At 49.7% G+C, this 6,117-nt stretch overlaps 1 non-coding gene across 1 annotated transcript; it reads left to right on the top strand.

Annotated features, from left to right (window-relative positions):
- Positions 1–1,224: 1,224 nt before the first annotated feature.
- TRNAC-GCA lies at positions 1,225–1,296 on the top strand. The gene has a single exon. It is a non-coding gene; the product is annotated as a tRNA-Cys (tRNA).
- The last annotated feature ends 4,821 nt before the right edge of the window (positions 1,297–6,117 follow it).

Genomic DNA, 6,117 nt, shown 5'->3' with positions numbered 1-6,117 from the left:
TCTAGGAGGCAATACTTCCCCTCTCGCAAGCACAGAGTCTGAGTGTAGCAAAATCTTTTTAATGAAGGAATTAATGTGGCATCCCATTGGAGAAACACCACAAACAGGGTTATAACACAAACCATAAACAAAACCCACCTCCAAGTACTTTTGGCACTGTCCTTTTTCCCCTTAGGGTTTTAAGTCCAATCACCCCAAAGTCCAACAACCCCAAAGTCTCTGGTCAATGCCACCCCAGAGTTCGAGAGTTTATCTGTAGAGGTCCCTCCCCCCAGCCTGGATAGAAAGGGACACCTTACGTGGTCCTGGGCCAACTGCCCTGCCTCTCCGTGGGTTCTGCTTCAGCCTTCTCCACGAACTGCTCCGCTTTACCAGCCGCTGCACGCTGCTCCTCCAGCCGTCCTCAGAAACTGCTCTGCTCCATGAGCTGCTCCGGTTCTCTCTGCAAACTGCTTGGCTCTGCTCGTTCTATGGGCCGCTCTACTCCTCCCACAGCTACTCCACTCTGCCAGCCACTCTGCTGCCACCAGCTGTCCCGTGATCCGCTCCAGCCATCCCCACAAACTGCTCCACTCCACCAGCAGCTCTGTTCCACAATATAGCTTTGGGCTCCCCACTAGTTAGCACCCTACTCAGTGCTCTCAGCTCAGTGATTCTCAGCTCTTAGTGATTCCAGCTCATAGTAGGGGAGCCCCAGTGCTAGTGCACCATTAGCCCAAAGTGATTTCAGCTCAGCAACCTGTATTTAAATTCTTGAGGGAATAAAAAAATCAACTCTGACATTCTACAGTGGATAGAGAAGGAGGAGGAGGAGGAGGTGCTTCTAGCACTACAAGGGGACTGCACCACCAGGCACAAATACCTGTCCCCAGCCTCTCTCTCAATTCTCTGGGTTTTGGAACCCATGTCCCATGTCTAGCCAGTACCGCCCAACTGAGGGTGAGCAATTTGTCACCAAGCAGTCCCACAGCTTGGGAGTCTGGGATAGGGTAGGCGTGCCTATGCAAATACACTCTCTGAAATTCTTTCCACCAGATGTCAGGGTAGAGTTTATCCTGACTCTGCTTACATATGTGCAAACTGTGGTGTCTACATGTATATATAAAGTTTAATCAAACCCCATTTTTAAAACCCCTGTGGACTGAGAATAAAAAAGGAGCTCTCTGAGGCAGAGCCCATGCTTCAAAATCCTTAAGATCACTGACTTGCCTATTGAAACGTCATGGGGGTATAGCTCAGTGGTAGAGTGTTTAACTGCAGATCAAGTGGTCCTTGGTTCAAATCCAAGTGCTCTTTCACAAACCTGTTCCTTCAGTAAAAAGAATTCTATTTCCAGTATGTTCAGGAGCTCCACTAAATAGGGAGCCCTGAAAGGAATGGAGACATTCAATGTTTTCCTGTGCAAATGCTTAAAAACCTAGCAAACATGTCCCTCTGCTAAATCAGTTCCAATCTTCTAAGTGTCTAGGTTTGTTTTAATCAATTAAACAAAGGCACATGAAAACACATTTGCAGGTCCTTGGCCTCCATGGGCTACAAAGTGCAGAAGAACAAGAACCACATCCACTTGGGAGGAATGGACTAGTCTGTATTACATTTGGTAAGTAAGTTGCCATTTGAACTGAAAACTCTGCTGGAGATGGACAGGAGCCTGTTACAAAACTAAAATAACCAAGATTTACCAAACTCCCTGTTACACATTCAATCCTCTGTTTGTGCACACAGTATCAATTGGGGCTCTAATAAATGACAGCCTTCCTTTAACACAAGTTCCTTGTAACTTTCAGATGCATTCAAATGGCAGCTGTTTAGAGGTCATGGGCTGCTAGTTCATGAACAGGAGCAGAGGCTCTGTAAGTTTCCCAACCATAGAGCTTGTTATGTCTGCATCTAAGCAAGTGCACATTTATTTCAATGACTCCTACACTGATACCTGCTGCCCCTTCTGGCTGGTTAATTGCACTATTTGGAACCTGCTCCTAAAATTACACTTTTCCTGGAAGTGAGTCAAAACTGCCCAAGGAAACACCATTGGGTTTCAAGTGCAGCACAAGCAGGGAGGTGAAGGGCCAGCACAGGGGTCTCAGAGCTTCTCTTTTGTCACAGGGAGCAGGGTCAGGGGGGCTAGTAGACATGACAGTGGGGTTCTATTCCTGGCTGTGGGAGGAAAGGGGGGTCTAGTGGATTAGAGTTGGGGGCATAGAAGTCAAAGAGAAAACATCTCCCTTTTCAGCTTCAATGCACATTGAACAAGAGCATGGCTTCTCCTCTCTTAGGTTTCAGAGGAGCAGCTGTGTTAGTCTGTATCATCAAAAATACAGGAGTACGTGTGGCACCCTAGAGAGTAACAAATTTCTTAGGTTCTGTTGCCATCATGTGGTCATTTCATTTCACTTCTTATTGTTAAAAAGTTTGGGTACTTTGCACAGAAACATCATTTCCTTGGGAGAGACGGAGAAGTGGAAGCTGCATTGATTTAATCCTCTGAAAATTAGATAAGGATTAAAATATTCCCCAGACAGCTCAGTCCCAACCATTCTCCCTCACTGCTGCCAAGTGAAGCTCAGTTCTGTCCCATGGCCCCAAGAACTGCTGGATGCAAGTCCTGGGTCTAATGTGAAGTAAGTAAGAAAAAAAAACAGCAGTGGATGTACCCTATCTCCTGGAACTGGAAGGGACCATTAAGTCCAGCCCCCTGCCTGCACTAGCAGGACCAAGTACTGATTTTGCCCAGATTCCTAAGTGGCCCTCTTAAGGATTGAACACACAAGCCTACATTTAGTAAGTTAAAGCACAAACCACTGAGCTATCCCTCCCCTGAATAATGCAGGGGTGACTCTGCCTGACTTTTCAGTAGATAAATTGAGACACACCATGCTTGGGGAAGGAGATACAGATGTTAGTTTGATTGTTTTTCTCATGTTAAATGTACTTGATCATTTCCATGGCAAAAATATTTGTACGAGACCATGAAAAAAGGAAGAAACAATAAAAATACCCATGGGAGAAAGGGGGTTTCTGAGAGCCAGTGTAGATACGGAGATTTTTATGAAAAAGGAGAGGCCAAAGTAGGGCCTTTAGCTGGAGCAAAGGGGGAGGTTTTTTGGGCAGTTTCATTTTAGCCAGCCTCATATCCTGTAGTCAATACTTCCCCATCCCACCAACATCTGACCTAGCACCTCCTCACTGGCAAAGCCACCTCTCACTCCTGAGACAGCCCTACTGGACTGGCCCTCCAGATCCTCCAACAATCCCTCTCCTAGCTGGATCCCCTGGCAGCCAGAGCTCTCCGCAGAACTGCTGTAGTTGCTCCCCTGACTCTCTAGTCAAGGATGGCTACCGGCTTCTCCTGAGAATACAGTTGAGAAATAACTCACCCTTCTCTAGATTCTCACCTGTGGGCTCTGAGAAGCAGGATGGGGCCAGTATGATAAAGTTCATGTAACATTCCCCTCTCATCCCAGCCCTGGTATGTTGCCAGTAGCCTGCTGTCCCTGGGTAGCAGCCAAGGATGTTTCCCACTGTTCAGGAGACCCCAGCCTGGGACTAAAGTCAGCTTCAGGCTTCTCCTCTCTCCCTTCTTGGAATCAAGATCATGTTTTTACCAAGAGTTAAAGCAGCTCGAACCCCCAGAGTCTGGATCAATGTTCTCTCCCCTATTTCTTTATGCCCCTGTTATTCCATGGAATTTCTGGGATGGAGAAAAAATTGAGTTCACTCCATGTGGAGGGTAAAAGAACCCTGAAAATTTAAGGCCCCAACCCCTACTACCAGGATCACTGAGGTGCTGGGAATCTGCATGGGAAAGGAACAGTGTGAATTGTCAAGGTGGGGAATGAATAACAATTTACAACTAGAGCCACCTCATTAACCGCTGACCCAGGCTAATCCTGCTGCAGATAGAAAAGAAACTGGGAGTGATTCTCTGCTATTCAGCCATTGAAACAGTGACCCAATTGCACTGCAGTGAATGTGCTGGGGAAAGCTGGATTTCACAGACAGGTGGAAATAGTAAATCTGAGAAACAGCTGGAGCCTCCATCTGATCATTTCTGCCACCAGGGTCAGGGATTGAGCTGTTCACACAGCCCCACCACCATCATCATAGCTTTCCAACAGGAGGTAGCAGCACCACCCACCCAATGCAGGGGAGAGGGCTGAGTGTATCTCTGCACCCTGAGTCTAGGGCACCCACTCTGTCTGCCCCACACATCGAATCTGCCTCTGCTGCAAAGTGACCCCTATGAACCCTCCAGGAGAGCGGGATTGGCCCTCAGAGAGGGGAATGGGCTTCTTGTGAAGCTTATAGGTCACTGGATGTGCTGGGAACAGGAGGGCTCTGAGTGTAATCCATAAGCCAGACACCTACCTGGGGATGTAGCTCAGTGGTAGAGTGCCTGCTTTGCATGTATGAGGCCCTGGGTTCAATCTTCAGGTTGATTTTTTCACCCTGCTGCTTTGCTCATGCCTAGAGGGGATGTGGCCCAGCAGCCTCCCTGCTGGAGTTTCAATCCTGCTCAGTAAGGGGCAAGTGCCAATTGCATGAAAGGTTGGAGGGGGGGTTCTGTTCCTAAGTCGCTTCAGTACATGTAAGATTCCCACCCGCTGGCTGCTTGGGACAATGGTAGATGAGAAGGGCGAATCCTCCAGTACTGGAGGGAAAGGTCCCATCTGCACAGACTGAGAGACAAAGAAACAGAGGGGCAGTCAGTGCTCAGAGAGGAGAGAAGTCAGTGATTTACATCCAACAGGGGACAGTCTTTTTGAGTATCAGAGGGGCAGCTGTGTTAGTCAGGATCTGTAAAAAGCAACAAAGAGTCCTGTGCCACTTATAGACTAACAGAAGTGCAGGAGCATAAGCTTTTGTGGGTGAATCCCCACTTCGTCAGATGAACGTAGTGGGAATTCTGTGCCTGGCTAGCCAACTACAAAAGCAATTTCTCCTCCCTTAGTGTTCACCCCTCAGCTGCTAGAAGAGGGCCTCATCCTCCCTCATTGAACTAACCTCCTTATGTCTAGACTGGTTCTTGCCCTCATATTTGTTCCTGCCCCTGGAAATTTCCACTACATTCATCTGACGAAGTGAGGATTAACCCACAAAATCTTATGCTCCAACATGTCTGTTTCTCTGTAAGGTGCCACAGGACTCTTTGTCTTTTGAGGTGAGTGCAGCTTGCTTGGGATGGTGCTGACGTTGGGTAGAAAAAAGGCTGGAGTCAATGACTGATGAGACCACAGAAGGGGAAGGGGAATGGCAGCCCCACAGAAGGTCCTGGGTGCTCAGATGCCCCAGTTATTGCACCCTGGCCGGTCCTAGAGAGAGAAAAGACACAGCGGGACCCCGCCCCGCTACAGTGATCCCATGGACAAGAACCTGGTTGGGAGTGGGGTGAAGGTTCCCTTTGGGCAAAGGGGAGCTGAAATCCCTCAGTGTCCTGGAATTTAAGCAATGGAAGCTTCAAACCCTGCACGGGTCTGGGCTGAGGTGCATCAGCAGAAGGTTGGGCTGGACATGGGAGGCAGGTTTGTGTAAATTTTGGTGGTGCCCAGAATAGGACTAAGTCCTGCCCACCCCCATCCATCTTCCTAAGGCTCTGGGATGGAGTTTGGGTGAGGGAGGGAGAGGGGCTGGGCTCTGGGAGAGAGTTTGGGTGCAGGGTCTGGGGTCAGTCAGGGGGCTGGGGTGCAGGAGGGTGTGCAAGGGGCAGGGCCCTGGAGAAAGTTTGGGTGTGGGTTTGGGGTCTGGGTTGGGGCAGGGGGTTGGGGGTGCAGGAGATGGTGAGGGGTGCAGCATTTACCTCAGGCATCTCCCAGAAACAACCCCCACCCCACCCCCCTCTGGCAGCAGCCCCTAGGCGGGAGGGCCGGGGGAGTCTAAGCGCACCACTACCCGCAGACTCCAACCCCGCAGCTTCCATTGAAACAGTTGACAGAGTTGGCACTCGGGGAGGGAGCAACGCATAGAGACCCTCCCCCGCCCCGGGGCAGCAGGGATGTGCCAGGCGCTTCCGGGAGTGGTGTGCCACATGGAGCGAGAAAGGGCAGGAAAGTGCCTTAGTCCCTGTGTGCTGCTGGCGGTGGTGGCAGGGGTCCCCAGGCCCTTTTAAATTGCCCAGGG

Source organism: Gopherus evgoodei, unplaced genomic scaffold (genome assembly GCF_007399415.2).
Source record: "Gopherus evgoodei ecotype Sinaloan lineage unplaced genomic scaffold, rGopEvg1_v1.p scaffold_33_arrow_ctg1, whole genome shotgun sequence".
In the NCBI taxonomy this organism is placed as follows: domain Eukaryota; kingdom Metazoa; phylum Chordata; order Testudines; family Testudinidae; genus Gopherus; species Gopherus evgoodei.
This window is presented reverse-complemented; position numbering and strand designations above follow the sequence as displayed.